Below are 26,982 nucleotides of genomic sequence, written 5' to 3' on the forward strand. Positions count from 1 at the left end.
CAATCCAAGTGTACCCAACCACTAGCGAACCGTGGGAAAGAGTTGCCCTTGATTTGTTAACTAATTTTAAATGTTCCCTCCAAGGCAACAAACATCTGTGTGTTATGGTAGACCATTTCACCAGATATTGTGAGTTAGTTCCTATTGCAGATAAGACTGCAGAGACAGTAGCTAAAGCGTTTAAAGAACGCATTATCTGCAGGCATACCACCCCAAAGTCCTTAGTAACAGATAATGGAGGTGAATTCTGTAATGAGATTCTTGAAAATTTGTGTACTTTATACAAGATCTCTAAATCCACCATTGTTCCTCATCATCCTGCCAGCAATGGGTTAGCCGAAAGAACAAATAAGAAAGTACTTGATGTTCTGAGAGCCACTATCAACCCCAATAGTGAAACTTGGGATGAAGTTATACCAGATGTCCAGTGTGCCATAAATTCTGCTTACAATGCTTCCATAGGTGATACTCCACATTATGCATTGTATGGTGTAGACAAGCGTTTACCCTATGAGTTGTTATATTCTACTCCGAAACCTAATTACAACCCTGATGATTTCGTAGCAACTCGTACCAGCTTAGCTCAAAGTGTTTTTAGAAGAATCCGTGAAACACTTCATAAATCAACAGCAGAATTTACAAGAGTCGCAAACACTCGAGCAAAGCCATCTAAAATCAAAGTAGGTTCGAGAGTTATGCTGATTAACTTTAACAAAACGTCTGCAATGCCAAAGCTTGATCAAAAGTTTGTCGGACCTTATCGAGTTGTAGAACATATCACTGGAAATAAGTATAAGGTTAGAGAAATTAGTACTGGCAAATATAAAGAATCGCATTTAGATCATATGAAATTAGTATGCGATGTTGAGGATATGGCTACCCAGACTAATGTGACAGACTCTGACAATCCTCCTGATCCTGTACTCTCTACCTCAGATACTCAGTCAGATACTCAACCTGAATGTCGTTACTCCTTGCGTACTCGACAAGTAATGAGAAACCCGCAAGTATCTTTTGTAGATATTCCTTCAGATCTCTCTCAGTCAAGGCATGTGTTAGCCATTGCAGAGGAATTCGATCCTCCCAGAGATGATAACCATTCTGCATATGTAAACCTAACCCTCGCAGAATTGGGTTTAAATGTACATAGTCTGTATAATTAGATGTCCGAGATGAATGAAATTGTCAACTGTGTGTTTATTATTAGCTGATCAGTTTGTCAGAAATTTTCGTGTTCACGTTCCCTCCGTATTCTGAGAATTAACAGTCTAGATTTGAGTGCACCGAATCTGCCTTTCTGTTAAACACTTCTTTGTATATATTTATTCTTCCTCAGAATCCGTAGAGTGCATGAATACAGATCGATCGATCAATTCCATCCATATTGTATAATGATTTGTTCTTATAGTTTGTAATGATTACGTTAACACCCATTACGTCAAAATCATGTTGTACCATCCATTAGTTCTAAGTTATATATGAATTTGTTATTGTATAGAATCAGCCCAGATCCGCCTGCCTGTTCAGCCTATAGTATAGTAGTGTATGTCGGGACGACATACGTAACATGACCGAGCTGTCAGCATAGTTGCTGATCCCTGTATTCCCAGTATTATATAGCATAGCATATTAGTATCATCCCTGTGCTATAGACACGAGATCCCTCGTAGGCCTGTGGCTTTGTGTGACGTCACGGGATACACACGAGGAGGTCATCCCTCTGTCCCGTCCTCACTCGGCGGCAGACAATCAAGGCGTAGACAGGCTAGGCACTGGGCTCCATCTCTCATCTCAGTCTGACAATACATTTACCATCCTACAAGTGTGTCTACTTTCAACCTACGATATCTCCATTTAAGAACCCTTACGATAGTTTCAAGGGGAACATGGTTCACAGGAAAGAGTTTGTTTTCCCCTGGGATTTATTAAATTCCCCATGAAAAAAAACATTATTAGGACGAATCCAGATAAAAGATTATAACTTCTTACAAAATTTAATCCAGTAGGTTCTGCTCTGAACTTAGGATTAGTCTATGAGAACGGCCTATATCATATCTAAAAATCTCTGAGGAACTAATACAGGTATTTCCTTAAAGATTTTTGACTGGAGTCATTATAATCAGCATAATGAAACATTATTATTATTATATTATAATCAAGGGGGAAGCGCTAAACCCAGAGGATTATATAGCGCCCAGGGGAGGGGGGATGTGGAAGGCATTCAGGCTTAATTCGGGGAACTGGAGCACAGATCCAATTCCTTAAATCAAGAGCCCCTCACCAACATCAAGGAACCTTCCATGAGGGGCATAATGAAACAAATACTTGTACGTCCTTTGTGGTCCGTGAGTCGTCAAAAGTTGAAATAGAAAACCTGACAACTTTGGTGTGAAATATTTAATTTACAGAAAATGTAAAGACAACAGCAAGTTTCAGGGATAGCTTACTAAACCATTTTCAAATCCTGAATATGTATCTCGTTGAATTAAAATATGCAACTGCATATACGTAGTCCTAAACCAGAGATCTGCTTTAAGACAGCAACTGTTGTACCCGATGTCACTGGAAAATATAAAAGTCCTTATCCCCTAAACCTTTCAGTTTCTCAACTACTAGGTTAATAGTGGGTTTCGAAAATGACGAGAACATACTGTGAAGCTAAACATGCACATGAACTTTCAAATTAGAGACTTCGTTGCCAGAATGTAAGTCCAGGAGGCAGCAACACTTATTTGTAGTACTGGTGACACAGACACGCGAAGAGTTGATGAACTGTTAGTAGAGCTTTGCTCTTTATTTTTGTTGACATACTGGAGCCAGAGGTGAGGTGCAACTGTTCACGACATAGTTACATTATTCAACTGCTGCGTCTCTCCAGTTCTGTTGTTAAATCTGTGGTCAATCTTATGGGCAAGACCTGCACCCATTCGTGGGCTCCGCCCACCCGTGACAATGTCTTCAGCTGCTGCATCTCTCCTCTGGCTCCATGTTCCTCTGTATTAATCTGAAATAGACCACTGCAAAATGGCTCATCAGTGAAGATACTTGGGGTATGACACTTGTGCCTTATTCATTTAGTTGGCATTGTATACCATTTATGTTGTTATAATCAAAAGAAGCGCTAAACCGCAAGGGTTGTACAGCACCATTTATGTTACGATTGCTATCTACCCTTTGAATCTCGAAGCACGAATATAAAAATAAATTAATTTCTGTTCAAGTTTTCACAAAAGCAGAATTATTAGGACAGTTACTGCATCGCACTCTGACGTATGAACATGCTGGCATTTAGTCTAAATGACTATTTTTTAGGAACTATTTTCTCGTACACGTAACTCAGTTTATGTACCTATTTTTGCTTAGACAGAAAATTACAATACTCATGATCACTAGGCTATGTTAACAATTAATTAATCGTATCAGCCTCACTGCAAATGCCGAATATCTTTTGTTGAAATAAGTTTCCTTTTACATTTACATGCATCCACCGCAGGACTCAGTAAATAATAAGATGTCACGAAATTAAGCTTGAATCAACTACATGCAAAAAAAAAAAAAAAAGAGCTCTCCCTATTCCCTCATGCTCTCTCTCTCCCCACTGATCGTTGTTGTAACCTGAAACCGTAGATACAAAAATACGATTCAAAATGATTTACAGGGTTGGGGAAGCGCTAAACCCGTATACGTTTTACAGCGTAATAACAAAAACAGCATTAATGGTCCAGGGAGGACTGAAACATCGTCTCGAGTTTCTTTAAAATGTGGTTTATTTGTGAATAACGTTTAACAACAATTATAATAATAATAATAATAATAAGAATAAGAATAAGAAGAATAAGAATAAGAAGAAGAATTCCTTCCTAGACATCATGGCGAGGATACGTGTAAGATTACGTATTGATGGAAATCAAATGTCCATGAAAGAAATTCTAACATGTATTTTCTCGAACTCAACTGTTGCTCCAGTGGATGTTTTTCAAACCCACGCTGGAGCAGTACTTCCCCTCTCTTCGGAAGAAGAGTTACTTCAACTGCTGAAGCATGATGTCCTTGACAAACTGAGACTTCTGGTGTTACCCCAGTTGCACCTGAGAGCTATCAAGCTCAGAGGACTGTGTTTGTGGCCAGAATCAACAGTTTTATGAAACATAGCACTGTGAATGAAATTGTTGAGGACATTAATACAGAGAATTCTGAATTTAGGGCTGTAGAAGCACAAATTCTCTAATCCTAACAACAACAAAGTAACCTTAAAATTAATACTTGAGACACCTGAGGAGGCCAAACTTGTGTCAAAATGGCTTCAAATGTTTTGGCACCAGATGTACACCTGACCAAATCTCTCTTGAACGATTTGTCAGTGTGACACAATGTTTTAAATGTTATGCCTTTGGTCATACCACCAACAAATACAGTACTCAAGGGCAAATTTGTAGCATTTGCTCTGGCCAACATTCTTATAGAGATTGTAATAATAAAAATACACCTAAATGTGTCCTCTGCAACGGAAAACATCATGCTGTTTCTGCTATTTGTCCTGAAAGGAAAAAGGAAATGCAGAAAATTATTGAAGCCAAGAAACTGTCCACTTCAAAGACGACCACTCCCCAGGCACCACCAACGATGTCCCAAACTTCCTTCCCAGCTCTGCCTGGATCAAGTGGGACTCCTCAGGTCTCTACCAATGGTTCCAATGTTTGGAATTCTGCCCCTCTTGGAGCGCCCCAATCTAACTCTCACCTACAACATACGCAACCGCAACAACAAGGTTCAGTCTCATCTATGTCTCAGGTATCCACAGCCGGGGATATGACGAGAGCACAACTAATGTATATGCTGGCCAAAGACATAGAAGGTGGTGACATTCAACTCTGCTCTCAGGTTTTAAATGATCTGTTAATGGCTAATGGGATCACTCCCATCACTATCCCAGAAAATGTGAAGGCTATTATGACCCAGCCTTCTCATAACAAGAAGTATGCACCCTACTCTACATTTAAAAATAAACCTAAGTCATCCCTGGCCCAGGGATCGCCCACCTCGCATACCCAGGTTGTCAACTCCCCTCAACCCGATAAGTCAACACCTGAACATAACAATGCCCCAGAAATTGGTGCCTACTCTCCCGCTATTGAAGCTGATCCTGTTGAACAGGAACTTTCCCAGGATAACTCACCTTGCCTACCTAATTTTCCCTTGGAGCCTCCACAGTCTCCCATTAACTCTCACGAGCCTCTGCTTCCTGTAACTGGGAATATCATACCTCCGTTTTCTGATGATGACTCTAACGATTCTAATGAATCTGTTAATATTACTACCTCTAGTGAAGATGATGGCATTTTTAATACACAAGCACCTACGCAGAAGTTCCCTCCTCCCCTTGACGAGTCCAGCAGGAATAGTGTGGATACCACACATGACACTACTTGCAGGCGTTCAGACCGCAGTACACGAGCGAAGTGCAAGAAATAATGGGGATTACAATTTTCCAACTTAATGTTCAACATTTCTTTAATAACCGTTACCTTCTTGAGGTTGAACTACATAATTACAATCCCGATGTTATACTTTTGAACGAGACAGCTGCAAGAGTTGATCAACATATTAAATTACGTGGTTACTGTACTGTGGAGAAATCGAGAGGACCTTTTAGTGGTGTAGCAATCTTAGTTAAATTAGGCTATACATTTAAAAATATTCATGTTGATGAAGATAACATTCTTGCAATAGAAATGACAACGTCTCATGGACAACTAGTGATAGGAACTGGATATTTTCCCCCGAGACAACAATATATAGAGTCAATTCCTCTACATAGGATATTAAGCAGGAATATTCCAACAATTCTAGCGGGAGATTTTAATGCTCATCACCCTGCCCTCTTCAACTGTGGAGCTGGTATTCCACTGGGTGACTTAAAAGGAAAACAACTCTTTAATATCATGACAGCTAGAAACTTGTCATTTCAAGGCCCATTCTTTAAATCGTACATTGGACCTCATCCAGGGACACCAGATATAGTACTGACAAACAGAGACTGTGACATCTTTCACTGTCGTATATCTCCTGGTGGAAATGTAGGATCTGACCATATCCCTGTTATAATACAACTACAAACTTCTCCATTTAGAATACCTGTACCTCCTAAACCCAATCTTAACACCCTAGGATTTGACCCCTTCAGGGCATTTCTGGGTGACGATGAAATTGTGTCATTGGAAAATCTACCTTCCACTTCAATTGATGATGCAATCAGGTCCCTGCATAATCGAATAATTGAAGCTACTAATGCAACTTGTCAATTAGCTTCCACAAAGATTTACCAACAATATAAACCTACTAGGGAAATTAGAGACAATTTAAGAAATTATCAAGCAGAATGTCGAAGGCATCTTCAAACGCGACAACCACCAGCAGCTACACTGCACCGATTACGGCAAGAATTAATTAACATGATTAGTCATCACAAACGGGACTTATGGAAAGTGCTAGTTCTTCAAGCTAATCAGTACAAACGTGAACCAGCAAAATTTTGGAGTAAGATCCGACAACTTTTAGGGGCAAAGCACAAGGCTCCTAACTACCTAGTTCATACCTTCACTGATGAGGATGATGAAGATGTTGAAATTAAACTTGACGATCCACAGGACCAGGCTAATTTGATGGGTGATGTATGGGAGAAAATTCTCTCCCACAATAACAGTCGTCAATTTAACAATAATCATTATCAGTTGGTAAATGAATGGAGAGATGAGAACTTGGATGATCTACAACCACTACCTTCCATCGATACTTCAACTCTTGAAGATACCCACCCGCTTACTAGACCTATTACATTACTAGAGATGAGTCAGGTTATTGGAAGAATGCGCAATAGAGCCCCTGGCCTCTCTGGAATAACAATAAAACAAATAAAGTTCCTACCCAGAAATTGTAAACAGTCTTTGGTAAATATCTTTAATGCCATCTTGGCCTCAGGATATTTTCCAGTGGTTTTTAAGACTGCTAGGATGATCTTTCTAGGTAAGCCCAATAAAGACATTCACCAACCTGGGAACTATAGACCTATATCTTTACTTGAAGTCACTGGAAAAGTTCTTGAGAAGGTCATTTCCAACAGATTGAACTACTATATGGAGTTTAATCACTTTTTTACTGAAAAACAATTTGGCTTTAGAACACATAGGGGTACCAATCATGCAATAAATGTTATTTTCGATACTGTAGCAAGTCTAAAGCATCAGGGGAATCTTGCCTTAATTGCCACCAGAGATGTTCATAAAGCTTTTGATAGCTTATGGCATGATGGCCTTATATACAAACTCATTGACCTACCAGACCATAACTGGACTTTTCTCAGAGTAATATATAATTTCTTAACTCAAAGAAAAATCATTCCCACCTTTCATGGCAGGTCGGCAGAGCCTTTTATACCGACAGCTGGTGTCCCACAAGGTTCTTGTCTCAGTCCACTTCTGTTCAACATTTATGTGAATGACCTTCCTCAACCAGAGTTTAATGATACAATTGTGACACAGTTTGCAGATGATGTTATTCATGTCGTCTCATCAACTCCGGTAACAGGAAAATACAAGTATGAGAGAGTCATAGAAAAAATGAATATTGAACTTCGTCGAACATCTAATTGGGAAAAGAAATGGAGAATTACGACTAATCCTGACAAGGTCCTTGTTAGCACGATAGGATGTTTTGCATCAACAATTGAAGATAAAGGGGGTATCTCCATCAGAGGTACACCTGTAGCCATTAGAAACCCTAACAAGATCTTGGGATATGAAATAGACAGGCTGCTCCACTCAACATCTCATGTAACTAAAAAGATTAACATAGCCAAAGTTGGTCTTAGCAGTCTCTTTCGATTCAATCAAGCCCCTCAACATGTCAAAAAACATATGTATAAAATGATAATAAGACCAATACTCGAATACCCTTGTGTCCCAATGTCATTAACAACAAAGACCAACATGCTACGGCTACAAAGGGTCCAGAATAGAGCTCTTCGCTTCATTACCGATACCAGGAGGAGAGACAGAGTTAAAATGGCAGATTTACACATACAACAAGATATTACTGCCATAAATGTACGCCTCGACACTCTAAAAAAGAAACAACTCTATTCAATGCAAGAACTATACATGCCAGATAGAGAACATCCTATACAAGTGGTAAATACCACGGATTATATAATCAATACTCCTCCTCACAGGACTCAAAGAATGACTCTCCCACAGAGGGTCCGTCGTTTTATACATAAAGATGATTACCATCGACCCATGATATTGAGCAACCTCCCTGATGAAGAAGATTGGGTAGCACCAGAACCCTTCTATGTATACTACGAAAATCATCGCCCCCAATTAGGGAGACATCTTATATAACAATCTAATGTAAAAATTATGCTACTTACCATGGCTGGACACCACCTGTAAGAAGCCATTGTCGCGTAATTCCATAAACTGGCCAGAAAATTATTGCCTTCATTGTCGCATAAATATCCGTTGTGCAATCGCAAAAAAAAAAAAAAAAAAAAAAAAAAAAAAAAAAAAAAAAGCAATTGCAATTTGTATAATTACTACCAATTCAGAGTCATGTACTTATATATCTGTTATATCTATGTGACTGATGGGTTAGTATTATACCCCTTAAAGAATATCTTATCATTTCACATACACTTGTTAAATTACATCAAAGTGGTTGGGCCACTTACCTTTTATATCCTACCTCTCTCCCCCCTCCCACCCTTTTCCAATATTTCCATCCTTACCCATCCTTCTTCCTTACCCATCTTACCAAAGCTCTGGTCATCATCATCATCAGAAGAAGAAACAAGAAGAAAAGCGACTAACTTCCACCCTAAAATATTACCTTTTTTTCTGATCACGAAGACCAGTGAACACTCAGGTATCTTGCAGTTCCTATTCTCAAAAATCCTTTCAGCCGACTGGGTAACATCATGCTGGTGATCACTGGTACAAGCACCCAGGTGTCATTGGTCATGTCAAATTAATTCTTTAGCCTTGATGTTTGTCCATTTCATCAGGTGGATCTGTTTACACGGTAAAAATGAGGAGAGAAAACTGTAACTTTTGCAACCTAGGAGAATTTGCAGTTGCTGCCGCAGCACTATAAAACAATACTTTTTTTTTTAGGTGAGGGTTGAACGCGTGTGGATCATTCAGCGCATAAAGTGGTGTAGGCTCGATCCTTCATGCAATAATCACGAGACCGATGAACTACCATTCAGTAGGCGTTTATCTTTTTTTTGCGAAATTTAAGCCGATGGACTGAGGTATATTTCTGTTTAATTACGAATATTTTAAAACTTAAGAATAATGTAATGCACATCAACAGGAAAATGTAGCCGTGTGTATCCAGTTTATAATCGTGGCAATGTGCCCTTCATTACTCAACAGCAATGGAAAGAATATAATCAGATCCGGTCTGATGGTTAGCAATTTGTTGCACTCTTATTCGCACTAAAGTTGTTGCCAGTCACTGAGAGAATACTGGAGAGAGAGAGAGATTCCTATGGGGGGACTGGTAGATCGGGAATAGCTGACCGAGCGGCCGAGTCAGAGTTCATTTTCCTGAACATCAGTGTGACTAAGGACCCAGCTGAAAAAAATTTCTTTGGAAACCATGCCACGGGCGGGGTTAGAACCCTCGACGGTCTGGAGTTTTGAGACTCGCCGAATGCGGGTTCTAACCCCGCCCGTTGTATGGTTTGTTTGCAATCGTGTCATTACGATTTCGTGAGTCAATTTCTTTGGGTTTTCCAGAAATGAGACAAACATTGCTATATAGAAGTACGATGAGTTGTCGGAAGTCTGAAAACAACAACGAAAGAGGTGGAAGAAATGGTTTTAATGTATACGATAGCGATGAGTATCGCACATAACTCTGATGTGAAAATGCCATCCGACTCTAGTAAATGTCCTTGGATTACTCTATCTGGGAAAACAGCCGTGTACCGTACTCCATCTGGGGATTTGAAACCGTCTCTGTACACGGCGATAGCATGAGAACGCGATTGAAAGTATTCAAGAAAAAGTGAGGGCGATTTTACAGCACACATGTGATCCTCTGGGCGAACCTGAATCTTGGGAACTTCCCAAGGAAGGAAGAGGAAAAAAGTATCCTATGATGGGAATTTATAGGGAGGATGGGTTAAATTAAAAGATGTTACTTAAGTTCGATTACAAATATTAAAGGAGCGTAATAAATGAGGGCGACCATTAAGCTTTCCTAATATCTGTGATTATTCCCTAAATGAAAGAATCGTGAACGTCATGAAGACTAACAAAATAGCGGAGAAGGTACGTTGACCTCAAAATTTAAGTTTCGATACCAGAAGATCGAAATACTTTTAGACGCAAATGAAATCACTGATGATGGAATCTAGCTTAGAAAGAGAAACTGGGGAGCCTGAGGAAATATATCCGACCTCCGTACTCTCGCTTAGACAAGCTCAGAGATGAAAGTTTGTCTATCAGCTCCCCGTGGAGGCTCAGGCGGGAAAAGCAAGAAGTCACTGTCTGTCAGCAAGTCTTCATCAATACAGATACCCAGGTCCAACACATGTCTTATTCGTCAATCTATCGATTCTGTATAACATTAATTTAAAAACAATTAAACCTAACGAAGCCATTTGTATGTGTTGTTAGGCGGCTTGAGGTAAGCTGGTCTCACCTTGGTCCGTCGACGGGCGAGTTAGCGTGTCTTATAAGCTTCAACATTAATTTGCGATTGGAAGCTTAATTAAATCTTGAACTGTAAGAATAATGAAATCTCCGAATCATGTAGTTTAGTGACTTAACCCGGCGATTGTAGTTATAATTTCGTTTTAATTTTTGAAACAGAATTAGGATAATGAAGGTGATTCTTAGTACAGGATTGCAGTATATTAGGTGGTTCTCGGTACACATGCACAATAAACCACGAGGCTTTCAATATAGGTATACATTAAATCGGGCGGTTCATATTACAAGTATACATCAGACAAGATGTTTTCCATCACAGATGGTGCACAGTCAACCAGACGTGAATAGAGTGCATAAAAAGGATGGATAAATTGAGCAAACACTTTAAAGACAAACACCAAGTACGGGGAGACGTATATTTCGATCAATTACGATCCCTTCTTTATTCGGAGATATAAATATACATTAGTTTATGTTTCGTGTATAGGTCTCCTATGGGTACCCTCAAACGCTGCCAAGTGTTCATTACAGTTTTCACTGAAGGTGGGCATATGCCGTTAATACTCTGTTTGCAAGCATTCGTCTTGTATTAGATATATATCATACAAAAATCACATTCATGCATGTCATCTTACCAGAATGTGTACACCTTCCTTGTATTAAATGGTGCTGGGGATGTCTGATATTTCAAAGAAGCGTAGACGGACTGGGTAAGTTTCCTCGCTTATAGGCACAACTCAGACCGTCAGACCCTCTCCTGCCTTAGGCTGGCTAGCACCAAACCAGATCTGTCTTTTGTAAGAATGAGCTGTAACTGCAATAATGAGTGTTCTCATACCGTTTCCAAACTTTGTGCTGGTACAATGCACAGCCGGGTGCCACAGACCTACTGTAAATACTTGTGCTTGTGCTACTAATACATTATAACACAGGTAAACTCTGCCCATGTTATAACGGGGATTACGTTCAGTAAACTATAAAAACTAGTAAAGTTACAAACATGCAAAGGAAAATGAAAATCGTTTTAAGCTACATAGATTATCGGATATTTTTCCCAAAAGTTTAAGCAAAAGTTTGCGTTAAACTTTACGACGAAGCTGAAAGTATGGAAAATACATTATACATAAAGCCATCTAGCATTAACGGACAGTATGCTCTTCAAAAGTTTGTCATCAAAGTACTTCATATACAAGTTACTGAGAACTGAGAAGAGTATTTCCCATTGAAATGTCAAAAGTTTTACTAAAATATGAGAGTCTATCCAAATAATACTCAGCTCCGACATGAAGGTATCAGTAACTCCTTGACGGTCAAACAGATAAAGTTATCCATAGCTCCTTCACAACGGCCAGACAGATGCAGGAATCCAGAGCTCCTTCATAACGGCCAAACAGATGAAGCTCTCCATCGGTCCATCACAGTGGCCAGACACAAAGCTCCAGTATCTGCAACTCATTAACTGTGGCTTGAGCAATAAAAAACACGTGTATATTTCCGTTTAATAATGAGGAAAGAAGGTGAGGAAGACTTGTGCAAACCTCATTACCAACGCAAGATACTGATACAGAAAACAATTTATTCCTGTGCCTTTACTCCCTTTTCAAAGGGATGGGCGGCCCTTGATTTTTTTTAAAGACTCCTTCAACAAAAAATTGAAGCTGCTCTCCTCTTCCTCGTATGAAATCCGATCCTATCATCCATGAATCTGATAATAGTGATAATTTACAAATAAATTATACTTTTAGAGAGTAGTAGTGTTTCTATGTCCCAGTCTCAAGGGGTAAATGATGACGCAGGCGACGGCACAGCAAAAGTCGTGATAATCCTGTAGTAGTTAAGGAGTGTGGGAGTGGGTGTGTGAGGCGGTGGTGGGGTGAGATAGCAGAGGTCCTGTAGGTCCAGCAGGGGCTTACTAGGGACTCCCCAGGGGAGTACCCTCTCCCAGGAGCCGTGCTGGACTTGTGGTGATAACCACTGGGTTCTTCCCCTCCCGCTGCTCCTGTTCTTCATCCTCAGCCTTCCTTTTCTTTTGCTCCATCTTTAGGCACATCCTCATCCTTCTCTTTTTCATATTACTCTAATGAATTTCAGGCTTTCACGCCTGGCGGCGGCGGCGGCGGCGGCGGCGGCGGCGGCGGCGGCGGCGGCGGCGGCGGCGGCGGCTCCTCCTCCTCCTCCGGCTCCTCCTCCGGCGGCTCCTCCGCCGGCGGCTCCTCCGCCGGCGGCTCCTCCTCCTGCTGCTGTTGCTGCTGCTAATTTTCCAATTTTCAGGATAATTTTCAAAGAACAGAGCAAAAAAAAGATAAACTTAGCTTGTGTGGCAAGAAAACTGCTGCTTCGTAAGCCATGTCTAAGTTGTCCAAAATGCACGAAATATATATTATTGTATGTATATGGATAACTAAAGTGTAATGAACACTTGTCAATGCTCAAAAATAACCTACATGTAGAGAGTGAAACAGGGGATTAATCGGTCAGTATATGTATACTTGTTCTAATTTCATTTATGTATCTGCTGAAGAGGATCCCAGAAGAGGATCGAAATATACTTAAGAACATAAGAAAGAAGGAACACTGCAACAGACCTACTGGCCTATACGAGGAAGGTCCAATTCTCCCACTGGCTTAATCCAATGCCTTGACCTAGTGAGGTCAGACACGTCACTTAAGGGAGGAACACGGCATCCAACCTAGTAGCAAAAGCTAGTCAGGTCCAACTCACACCCACCCACACCCACTCATGTATTTATCCAACCTATCTTTAAAGCTATACAACGTCTTAGCTTCTATGACGGTACTCGGAAGTTTGTTCCATTTCACACAATTAATCTTCTGTGTTTCAATGTACGTTGTGTGTGTGTGTGTGTGTATGTGTGTGTGTGTGTGTGTGTGTGTGTGTGTGTGTGTGTGTGTGTGTGTGTGTGTGTGTGTGTGTGTGTGTGTGTGTGTGTGTGTGTGTGTAACTATCGTGCCGAATAAGTAAAATTGGTCAATTAGCAAGAACTCATTTAAAGTTAAGTCCTTTCTAAACTTTTCTCTTATATGTTTAAAGATGTACATTAACATAAATGAAAAAATATGTTAATAATTTTGTTCCAAAAGTACCTTAGGAAACTTACCTGACCTTATTATAACAAGCGCAATTTAATTTAGCCTAAGCCAACTAAATATATTTTATACAAGTTTACAATAATTTGATAATAAACAAACACACAAATATATTTTTTTCGTTAGATTCAGAATGATTTTTGCGAAATTATTGCATACACAAATTTTCGCTTGCCTTATTCGGCAAGAAGTGCGTTGCTATTTAAGCCAAAATGGCAAGTTTTACTTATTCGGCACGACATTATATATTATATGCAATAAGATCACAAATAAAAATATTACAGTAGTGAAATATTACAGTAAAATTAAATATAACCACAATGAAAAGTAGGATTATTGCAAGCAATCTCGTGCATTTCTCACCTTATCAAGGAACAGCAATGTAATAAAGCAACAGAGATTTATACAGCAGAAATGTGACCTCACATGTACAGTCAGTGGGATGTTAATTACCTCACTTCTGTTGCTTCATCACACATCACCGAAACGAGGGACCTACAAGACATAGCTTGAGCTTTTTTTTTCTTTCTTCCTCCAACTTTCGTTTTTGTTTCGCACATAACTCGAGAACACCTCATCCAATCAGCTTCAAATTTTGCACGTTTGTGTACGGTGACGAGGACCAGATTCTTGGAACAACTGGTATGTTCATGTGCCAGAGTTTTAGGACTCATTCCCAGCATCCTGGACTATCTACAATAACTTATAAAACATTCAGTGGCATAGCTTCAAAAGCTCGAATAAGCCGCCTCCGAATTCAACAACAGCAGAGAGTGAAATTAACAGGTGTAGGCGAAGGTGTAACCATTTTATGTAAAACAGTGTACGATTTTAATTACCGCTACTTGACGTTAAATAAACTTCAGTTTACTTCTGATCTGCTTCAATATTTAAAGGCTGATGCATCGTAGGGCCAGGACAGTTCCCTTCAATTTTGTTTTCATGCAAGCAAATTTGATATACATTGTACAATAATTAAAAAAAGGGGGAATCGTTGGGATCTGTGGCATAACTAGAGAATGACTAATCTGATCAATGTCATATACGTATTAATCATTGGCATCGAGTCGCATATGTCCCAATTTGTCAAATTCATTGAATAGTAATATTCATTTATATTAAATAACTGAAGAATGCTTCTTCTGAGTGGCATCAGAATATTAATAATGATTCATTCTGTAAGGATAATGATATCCCTTAACCTTTGTATCAGTTTAGGGCTTTTTAAATTTAATGAAAATAGACTTTTCTATTTTCAGGACACAGATCTCTTTGATAAAACGTGAGAATTACCTTTTAAGTATATCTTCAAAACTGGTATTTCTTAATGGAATGGAACACATTCGTACAGCATTATGATGTCAACGAGATAAAGTCAGTTCATCAAATGAAAATACTGGCCCACAGATGGCTCCAACTTCATGCTGTTCCCTACTTGTATGTTTCATAACAATAAAAATGCTTTCAAATGAGCTGATGTAGGTAACAACTTTTAGCTTGCCAATAAAATTAGGCTTGTTGTAGTGTTTTAGAATCTCAGGTTCAAGTGTTGAGGAAGGAGATTCTACTTCTTCAGAAGGAAAATAGGAGGCTGAAGCTTCGCATAGATGAGTTTGCGAGAGTGTGAGAAGGATTTAGTTGGTAAGCAGGAAATGGTCACCAGCAGTGATAGTGGCAGCCGCTTTAAGTGGCAAGTGGTTCACAGTTCAGGAAGAAGGAAGATGAGGAGAGTTAATAGAGAAGATGTGAAGGTAAGAAATCGATTCTCTGTTCTCCAAGACGAGTGTACTTCAGTGGTTTGTGAGGTTGAAGGTACCACTGATTCCCCTGCTAATCAAGGTACGAATATTTTAATAGTAGGCAATTCTCAGGTAAGATATATGGACCGTGCATTTTGTAACAGAGACAGAAAGTTCAGACAGTGTGTGTGCCTTCCTGGAGCTGGTGTTGGTGACAGTCAGCAGGTTAGATAATATTATGGCAGGTAATGGGAACAAGCCCATTATCTGTCTTAGTGCTGGGGGTAATGACATTGGGAAGGGCAGGAGAGAGGAGCTGCTGGATATGTGCAGGTTAGCCATAAAAGTAGTTAGGTCTAAGGGAGGGATCCCAGTCATATGTAGCATCTTGCCTAGAAAGGGAGTGGGCAATGAATGGATGTCTAGGGCAATTGGTATAAATTGCTGGCTAGACAGGTACTGCAAGGAACTTGCAATCCCATTCATTGATAACTGGGACCTATTCTTTGGCAAACGTTATATGTTTGCAAGGGATGGGGTTCATCTCTCTGGGGGTGGAGTGGTTGCATTAGCCAATTCAATTGAGAAAGTAATTGATGACTTGTCAAGGAATTTAAACTGATAGATTATAGAGGTATGGGTGTTTGTGGGAAACAATCAGGCCGCAGCATTAGGGTTAAAAACAGCAGTTATTACCAGGATACCTCAGGGATATGTTTAAAAGACAATATTCAAAATAAAGTTGCTAGTAATGGCAAATCAACTGATCAACAAACAAAGAGAGATAGTAGAGGGTAACGAGTGACTAGCTCCCTTAAGGTTTACTATACAAATAGTAGAAGTCTAAGAAATAAGATAGATGAGCTAAGATTACTTGCAAGTGTAGGTAATAGATATTGGTATAACAGAGACCTGGTTCAACCTGAATGCAACATACAGGGTTATAAACTATTCCACACTGATAGGGTCAACAGGAAGGGTGGTGGAGTGGCGATGTCTGTCAGAGAAAATTTAAATTATCTTAGACATGATATAAGATTAGAAACATCGAACACAGAATCTGTTTGACTACAGTTTCTCGAGGGACGTGACAAATTAATTTTAGGTGTGATTTACAGGCCCCCAAACCTTGATAGGGATTGCAGTAAGCTGTTATGGGACGAAATTCATAACGCATCTAGATATGAAAATGTTGTGATAATGGGAGATTTTAACTTTAGACAAATTGATTGGAACAATATGACAGGAAATCTTGAGTCTAGTGGCTTTCTTGATACAGTTCAGGATTGTTTTTTAGAACAGGTTGTGACAGAACCAACTAGAGGAAACAATCTGCTTGACTTGGTTCTTGCCAACAAAGATTCACTATTTAATAATCTTGAGGTTAATGATGAGCTTGGGGAAAGTGATCACAAATCACTTAGTTTCACTATATCATGGAATTACCCAGATAACTGCAATCAAATCTCTGTCCCAGATTTTCGCTTGGCCGACTTCATGGGACTGAGAAATTACCTGGGTGGGCTAAATTGGGATGTCCTGACTATGGGCCAGGTAGGTGATCTTGGTTGGTAATATGACGTTTTTCAAAGCATAGTTCTAGCTGCCCAGACAACTTTTGTTCCGAGTAGGGAAATTAGATCTAACAAAAATGATCCCAAATGGATGAACAATAGATTAAAACATCTCATTGGTCAAAAGAAAGGCATATATAGGCGTATCAAAAGAGGGGATGGGCAGTTAAGAAATCAATATATTCAATTAAAGAGAGAAATAAAGAAAGAAATAAGAAAAGCAAAAAGGGATTATGAGGTTAAGGTCGCAAGGGATTCAATGACTAACCCAAAAGGGTTCTTTCAGGTATACAGAAGTAAGATTAGGGACAAGATTGGCCCACTTTAGAGTAACTCTGGTCAGATCACTGCCAGTGATAAGGATGTGTGTGAAATTCTCAATACCTACTTCCTCTCAGTTTTCACCCAGGAAAATACTAGCGATATTCCTGAAATAATAGATTATGTAGAACAGGATAATAAAATATGTACGATTGCGGTAACTAGTGACATGGTCCTCAGACAAATAGAGAAATTAAAACCCCAGGCCCTGATGAACTGTTTGCAAGGGTGTTAAAGGAATGTAAAGAGGAACTTAGCATACCTTTGGCTAATCTTTTTAATATATCACTACAAACTGGCATAGTGCCTGATAAGTGGAAAATGGCAAATGTAATACCTATTTACAAGGCAGGTGACAGGTCCTTGGCTTCAAACTATAGACCAATAAGCCTTACCTCCATAGTGGGAAAATTTTTGGAATCAATAATTGCTGAAGCAATTTGTAGCCATCTTGACAGGCACAGATTGATTAATAAATCTCAACACGGTTTTACAAAGGGACGTTCCTGTCTTACGAATTTACTAACTTTTTTCACTAAGGTGTTTGAGGAGGCAGATCACAGTAATGAATATGATATTGTGTATATGGACTTCAGTAAGGCTTTCGATAGAGTTCCACACCAGAGGCTATTGAGGAATCTTAAGACACACGGAATAGGAGGAGAATTTTTTTCCTGGGTAGAGACATGGCTGACAAATAGACAGCAGAGACTTTGCATAAATGGGGAGAAATCAGAATGGGGGCACGTCACAAGCGATGTTCCTCAGGGGTCAGTGTTGGGCCCATTGTTGTTCACAATTTACATAAACGACATAGATGAGGGAATAAATAGCGACATAAGCAAATTTGCTGATGACACCAAAATAGGCCGTCCAATTCATTCTAATGAGGACACTAGAGCACTCCAGGATGATTTGAATGGACTGATGCAATGGTCGGAGAAGTGGCGGATGCAGTTTAATATTGACAAATGCAAATTGCTAAATATTGGACAGTTAAATAACCATGCCACATATAAACTAAATAATGTAGATCTTAATACTACTGATTGCGAAAAGGATTTAGGAGTTCTGGTTAGCAGTAATCTAAAACTAAGACAAGGGGTCTGCCCTTACTGCATCCCAATTTCCGCTAGTAAAATAATTGCTAAATGAGAAAACCTTGGTGACGCCTAATCTACTTAGGTCGATGATTTTCGTTATAGGGTGGAGGTAATTTATTTTCGAAGGGAAGTAGTTTATCTTTGGAAAATTTCAGGACAATATCCTATTCCTGAAATTTGATAAAAGAGGAAATTTCGCTGACATTGAGAAGTAAGATTTCATCAATAAAATGTGCCATTTACTCATTGATACAAACACACATAAAAGTATGGAACAATGGCAGACACAAAAATGACAAAGAATAAATAAAATAAAACCACCAATTCCAGATTTCCAGTTTATAAAGACTTCCGAAAACACACAAACAATACCCCTCAGACCGAATATTTGCAGCGAGGATCATTCCAGTCTTGCATGGTGGTTAACCAAACTTTTCTCTCAATTTCTGGGTAAAATTCTCAGACTCACCCTTGACCCACACAAAAAAAATAATTCATCACTAAATTCAAAAACATCACCTTACACCACAAGAGATGCTGAGTCTCGATGTTGACTCGCTAGTTAACAAGGATCTTACTGAAGATGTTCCGAATCTTCTCAGAAACAAAATGCTTCTCTTCCTAAATCAGTTCCTTCGTCCTGTAACCAAAATTGTCAGACTATGTTAGGTGGCATCAACTGTTTTTTTTTAATAAATTTTATAAGTAGAAATTTGGACGCAGTATGTGCAGCATTTTACCACTAGTGATTGTCATTTCTATATGGAATCATTCTAGCTAGAGTCGTTCCCTTGAACGAATGTATCTGGACTTTCTAATCATTTCTGCAACACTGCAAGCTCTTGGAGATGCGTTTATTGTAAGGCCTAGAGCTATCATTCAACTCCCCATTGCGGTAGTTTTGCATGTCTCCTGATGTGTATACACAGTAACACCTGGACTTGTGGCGTCCAGGTGACAGTGCATTCGTGACCATCGTGTAGTAGACAGGATTCAAACTTGATAAACTACCAACACACATTTGCTTCCCACTCATCTCATCGCCAATTCCCCCATTTGCGAGACGTCAAATATTTTTCCATGAAATCGGCAAAGTTAAAATACATCAAAGCTTAAGCCGATTACTATTTTTTTCCTTCTCTAAGTCTTATTACACACATATAAAATGAAAACAGAATATTAGTATTTGCGTGCACGCTTTAAGTGCACAACGGGAAAAGAAGAATGATGAAAAGCCTTGCATATTTTTGTCCATAATAAATTAGGCGAGGAGCCCCCCGCCCGTCTCCGAAAAAAAATATTTGTAAACTGATAAAAGCAGCAACAACAGCAACAGAAACCATACGGTTACGGCAGCAGCCCCAGCAACACCAGCAGTAGAAGCTGTTCAGACTGCAGCAGCAACAACACCGACAGCAGCAGCAGAAACAGAAACCATACGGTTACAACAGCAGCTCCACCACCAAGAGCAGCAATACTAACAATAGTAGTAACAAGAACGATAAGATTAGCAGAAAAAGGAGCACCAGCAACAAGAGCAGCAGCAGGATGAATGGAAGCAGTAACACCCCCACCACCACCATTACCACCACAACCAGCAGTGCCAACAATATCAACAACAGTACCAGCATATGCAGCAGCAACACTAATAGCAAAACTCCCAGTAGCAGCAGCATTTCCATCAGAAACAGCAGCACCAACAGTAGCAGAAGCAAAAGTACCAAAACCATTGTTGTGGTTTAATTATCGAAAACACTATATTTAAAATATTTCTCTTACACCTTATACATTTTAGTACACTCCCAACCCTCGCCCCCACAACATACCTTCCCACTTCCGTAACACCCACTTCCGTAACACCCACTTCCGTAACACCCACTTCCGTAACAAGACCCTCCCGCTCCCCGCAGCACCTCCTCTCAATCCCACAACACATTCTCCTACTCGCACAACACACTCACCCACTCAGACTACTACCCCTATGAAAATCTTAGGGTCACTTATTCTCTCTAGAGTACAACACTGCTGTACACTAGCGGTCCCTTTTAAGACAGGCGAAACTGTACAGCTGGAGAATGTACAGATAATCTTCACTGCACTCATTAATTCACTCAACCGCTTAAAGTACTGATGAACACTTTGAATTCCTTGAACTATTTTCCTTGGAACATTGGAGGACAAAATACCTCGAAGTTTTCACCTGGAAAATTCGAAATATACACACTAAAATAATTCCCTACGACAGCAAGAGGATCGGCAAACGGTCGGTGCAAAATACCCCCAAAAGAAAGCAAGAATGTAATCAATATACTAATAAATTAATCAATAAGTGAAAAAAAAACTTTTCAACACCCTAGCCGTCTTCAAGACAACTGAACAAGTTTCATAAGTTAGATCCTAATCAGCTGTTAGTTTTGAAGAGGAAACTTGACAAGTATTTCCACCAAGGACCAGATCAACCAAGCTATGATGGGATATGTAGGCCAGCGAGCCGCTAGCAGCAAAAGCTTGGTTTATTAGGAAAGTACCAGAGAAGCCTGGCCCAGGGCCGGGCTGCGGGAATAGGAAAACTTCGAAACCCATCAAGGAAAGCCGGGCTATGGTGCATACGTTGGACTGTGTGCGGCGACACCATCAGCTTGGTTGATCAAGGACAGGGCAGCGAGGGAGGTGAGCCCCCCCCCCCATCTCTCACAGTACATTCCAACACTGCTTCTCACTCCCACGTAGTATGTCAGTAGAATGGTGCTCATTAGCTAAAATATGTGCATATTCAGACCAAGATAGTTATACTATTGCCTCACCGCCGCCACCACCACCACTACTACTACTTCTACTACTAATACTACTAATAATAATTAGTAATTATAATAATAATTTCCTAGCTGAGTGTTGCTGTTTATCTGTGTTTTCATCTCAACTACCGAGCACTTTCCTCCACTAATGACAAATCTCGATCGTTAGGGTGTAGTGGCACTCTAATCACTTCCCGACGCTCGTTTGGCACTCGTTATCAAGTCTTAATTTGACTAATCACCCTCCCCAGTTAAGCACTCAACCATCGCTACACGACACGACCCGTCGCTTGGTTCTCTCTCTGAGCGCCGCCAGCGCCACCATACGACGGCGGCGGCTGGAGAAAACTCTTCCTATAGAACCCTTATTTTTCTAATTATTGTAAGTAAACTCAAAGTTAATGACTCCCGTTCCACCTTTTTGTACACTCTTGTAAATGTAATTCATTTATGAGTTGTTTTATAAAAAAATCGAATCATTAATTCTCATAATAACTAAATGATTTCCTTATATCCCATATAGTTAAAGTTGTCTTAGGAATGGTAGCAGTGTCATTAATATATACAAAGAAATGGTTCAGGCTGCTAAAAGGAATTTTTACTGGTATAACGTTTCGTCCAATATAAAGCGAAACGTTGTCCCAATCAGCACCTGTTCTGCAACATGTGTCGTTGCTTCACTATTGTCGGCAGTACGCCAGTTGGATCCCCTTGATATACTAGCACATAATTGTATTTGCCCGTGTTTACTCACCTCGCTGTGCTTGCAAGGCCAACTTCTTCGGATAGACCGTCAGGGTTAGGTTATATCGTCAAAACTTTTGATCCCGTGTACTGGTTCTTTGACCTACAAACACCACAGTTCCAGAATTAGATAAGACAAAAACTGTGAGTATGTCGACTCCCTACTCCGGGATCCTCAGAGTTGGGATCAAGGTGTTCGCAGTTCATTACTTGTTTCCCAAATGGGAGTGATTTTATAAGTGCGATTTTATTATATAACTACTGAGGAAGCGCTAAATTCGTAAGGGTTATACAGTGACTGGGAGGTAACAAGGTTTTTCTATCCTAGGATCGGGAGGATGGCTCCAATTCCGGGAGATAAAAAAAACCGTTTCACTAGCATCCAGACACCTCTCCCCTCCCACAGGTTTTTCTCCCCCCCCCTCCTCCCACTGGTTTTTCTCTGCCCCTCCCCCCCTCTCAACTCATTAGGGCGCTTAATTTTACTCTTATATTCCTTCGTTTTTATGAATTCGTAAATATTCACTTACTTGTATTTGTGGGAGGGGAAGGGGGGGGGTTGATTTCCATCACTTGGGCTCCGCTTCTTTACCTTAGTTTGACCAGAAGAGTGTCTGCAAAATCCTTGTGTTGTAAAGCCATGTTTGATGTGCGTGATCCCACTATCTGGTTCAGTAGCGTGTTCCAACTCTTTATTACTTTCTCTTGTTATTTTTATTACTGTTTCTTTCTTCTGTTATCATTACTTTTGATGTTGCTACTGTTACTGCTATTATTATTATTTTCGATACGAATTAAAATTACTAACACGACCCGCTAGAATCATCGCTACTACCAACGAATCTATCGTTAATATCACCTATACTTTAAATATCACTATATCCACAACCACAACTATCACCACCACAACTCTTACCACCACCTCCACTACAATTACTACCACCACCACCACCTTCACTAATACCCTGGCTACTATTATCATTATAACTACTACCAACCCCTCAGTGTGTAATTATCTCTTCACTACCGGAAGCTCATTATAGGCTAAGCCCCCTCACGCACACACGTACACAAGCACGTACATGGACACGTGCACGCCTGCATAACACCATCATAATTCAAACCTGCATAGTCAGACACGCTAGCACACACACACCTGCCATTAACTGACACACACACATACTGACAGACACGCATCCTCCTCACCGTCACTGTTCTCACCACTACTAACCTGACCGTCACTGTCATCACCACTACTACTTTGACCGTCACTTCCTTCAGCACTGGTACCCTCACCACTCTTACCTTAGCCACTACTGTCCTCACCACTACTACCTTCACCGTCACTGTCCTCCCCACTACTACCTTCGTACTACCTTCGCCACTACTACCCTCACCACTACTACACTCACCGCCATTGTCCTCACCGCCACTGTCCTCACCGCCACTGTCCTCACCGCCACTGTCCTCACCGCCACTGTCCTCACCGCCACTGTCCTCACCACTACTGTCCTCACCACTACTGTCCTCACCGCCACTGCTCTCACCAGTCCTCACCACACTGCCCTCATCATTGCCACTGCCCTCACCACTGCCCTCACCAATACCCTCACACACTACTGCCCTACCCATTGTCCTCACCACCACTGCCCTCACCACCACTGCCCTCACCACTACTACCCTCAACCACTGTCCTCACCACTACTGCCCTCACAGCCATTGCCCTCACAGCCACTGCCCTCACCGCCACTGCCTTCATCACTACTACCCTCAACCGCTGTCCTCACCTCTACTACCCTCACAACCACTGTCCTCACCACTACTACCCTCACAATCATTGTCCTCAGCCCTACTACCCTCAACCACTGTCCTCACCACTACTACCTTCAACCACTGTCCTCACCACTACTACCCTGACCACCACTGCCCTCACCACTACTACCCTGACCGCCACTGCCCTCACCACTACTACCCTGACCGCCACTGCCCTCACCACTACTACCCTGACCGCCACTGCCCTCATCGCTACTACCCTCACCACTCTTCTAACCACTACCCTCATCACTTCTCGTAGCCACTGATGGACAGGGATGAACCCTATACATCATCATGACCATCAGTATCGTCATCAGTATCATCATCATCACTACCACCATCATCAGCACCACCAACCAGCCACCGAGCAGCGTCACTAACAGCAGCAAGTGTGTGGCGCGACAGTGTTGCAAATCCCATCACAATTAGTGGCAGCTTACCCTCACAATACAAAACATACAGAGTTGTCAAGGTCTCCCTTCCTTTTAATGGTTCAATATAGCGGCCAGCAGCATCCCTATTGCTGAGGAAATTGGCTAGTTCAATGTTGGGGGATGAGGGAGGGAGGGAGGGAGGGAGGGAGGGAGAGAGAGAGTGAGGGAGGAGAGGCGGGAAGGGAGGGAAGGAGGGAGAGTTAGAGGGAGAAAGATGGGAAAGGAAGAAAGGGCAGTTTTGGATGTATAATTGCCAGCAGTTAGGCATTAAACATTAGTATGGTAATGGTAGATGTGCTTGTGAGGTGGGAGAAGCAAGGGTAGAGGAGAGGGAAGAGAAGCATGGGTACAGGAGGAAAGGAAAGAGAGGCAAGGGTACGGGATGAGAGGGAAGAAAAGCAAGGGTACGGGATGAGAGGGAAGAAAAGCAAGGGTACGGAAGGAGAAGGAAGGAGGCAAGGGTACAAGAGGATAGGGAAGAGAGACATGGGTAAGGGAGGAGAGGGAGAGAGACATGGGTAAGGGAGGAGAGGGAGAGAGACATGGGTAAGGGAGGAGAGGGAGAGAGACATGGGTAAGGGAGGAGAGGGAGAGAGACATGGGTAAGGGAGGAGAGGGAGAGAGACATGGGTAAGGGAGGAGAGGGAGAGAGACATGGGTAAGGGAGGAGAGGGAGAGAGACATGGGTAAGGGAGGAGAGGGAGAGAGACATGGGTAAGGGAGGAGAGGGAGAGAGACATGGGTAAGGGAGGAGAGGGAGAGAGACATGGGTAAGGGAGGAGAGGTGTCTTGTGTATGCATACTTAAGTCTCTCTCATAATGGCTTCTTCGTCATAACGTGAACACTAAAAATCTTTTATTCTTTCGCATTCTTTTATTTATTTCCGGTAGTTAGTACACAGCAATATTCCAGCCTAGAGAGAACAAGTGACCTGAAGAATATCATCACAGGCTTGACATCTCTTTTTTGAAACTTCGAGTTAACTAATTAGTTTCCTTGCAGCTGCGATAACGACATTGTTGCGTTTCAAGATGCTCAACAATGTTGCCATCACGACACAAAGGAAAAAATCATATGTTGGATAACTAGAACTTTCAAAATAAGAGATGCCTAGCCAATGATGATGCATTTCAGCTCTCTTGTTCTCTCTAGGCTGGAATGTTACTGTATACTAATGGTCCCCTTCGTGGCAAGCGAAAATGAACTGAGGAAGGTACAGTGATCATTCAGAGCACTTATTAATTCAGTCAAGTACGTAAATTACTGGGACATCTTCCTTTACCGAGCACTCCTAGAAAAATGCAAAATTCGAAATGTCTTTACTACAAGTCAATAGAGCATCTTAATGTAGGCAAAAATGAGCCTATATATATTTCTAAAAATAAGATTTCGTTCAATTGCGAAAATTCGACGGCAACAAATTTATGAGCCCGCCCGGTAAGGGGTACCAAATTCTGAGTGCTGCAATTGTTCATGAAACATTAAGTATCTTTCTAATTTATTAGGCAAGCAGACTATATCAAAAGCATAGATGGAACTTGTTTCCAAACAGTTTTAAGACCTACAAAAAATATAAAGGCGATCAAAGAGCAATATGGACATATTGCATTATTATTATTATAATCAAGGGGGAAGCGCTAAACCCGGAGGATTATACAGCACCTGGGGGGGGGATATGTGGAAGGCATTCAGGCTTAATTCGGGGAACTGGAGCACAGATCCAATTCCCTAAATCAAGAGCCCCTCACCAACATCAAGGAACCTTCCTTGAGGGGTGGACATATTGCAAAGGGATAAAACTTGTAATTCCCATTTTCATGAATTTCCTGAGAAAGAACAATCATTCAGGATGACTATATCCTAGAATGAAAGGCTATGATGCAATTTTTTCCCTTCTTGATGCATAGATGTTTCCAGTGTCTGAGCTTGAAGAGCAAGTTCATCATGAAGATTGTCTTCAGGGTACTCCTCGATTCTCATACCTTTCTTTCCCTTGGCTAATTTAGGCTTTTTTGGATGGCCTATCTTTATCCTCATCATCATTTGACACATGTGCGTCTTGTGGCAAGTATTCATCACTACTATCAAGCAATTCCTGGCCAGCTGGTTCTGGTTCTGAGTCACTTTCCTCAAAAACAGACATATTTGGATTTCTTTTTGGAGGCAGCACCATAAAACAATTTCTCATTGATTTGGGAGGACAATCAAAACATCCTGTATACACCCAAACCACTACTGAACTCATATATGCATTATAAAAATTAATATAAATATTTATTTACTGAAATTTATATTCTGACCTTGCAGGTCAGGCCCACAAATTTATTGACCTTTTTCCTTGCAGCTTTTTTAACTGAGTGGTGCAGTCGTATTATGCATCACACAGACTTTAGTTATGTATCAAAATATGTCTAAACTATTCATTTATGCACTAAACACAAAAGCAAGTACTTACCGACATTGCAGTTAGGTGAAATCTAAGAGTATATGAGTGTAACTTGGGGCGGAAAAACTGCTCTGGATGACACCAAGTGTAAAGTGTTTACATTTTTGTCTCAACCAATGGGAAGTAAGCAGACGCCACTGCCACTTACCTGGAGCAACTCGCAGAATGCTTGTGATTGGTC

Source organism: Cherax quadricarinatus, chromosome 17, assembly GCF_038502225.1.
Source record: "Cherax quadricarinatus isolate ZL_2023a chromosome 17, ASM3850222v1, whole genome shotgun sequence".
NCBI lineage: Eukaryota > Metazoa > Arthropoda > Malacostraca > Decapoda > Parastacidae > Cherax > Cherax quadricarinatus.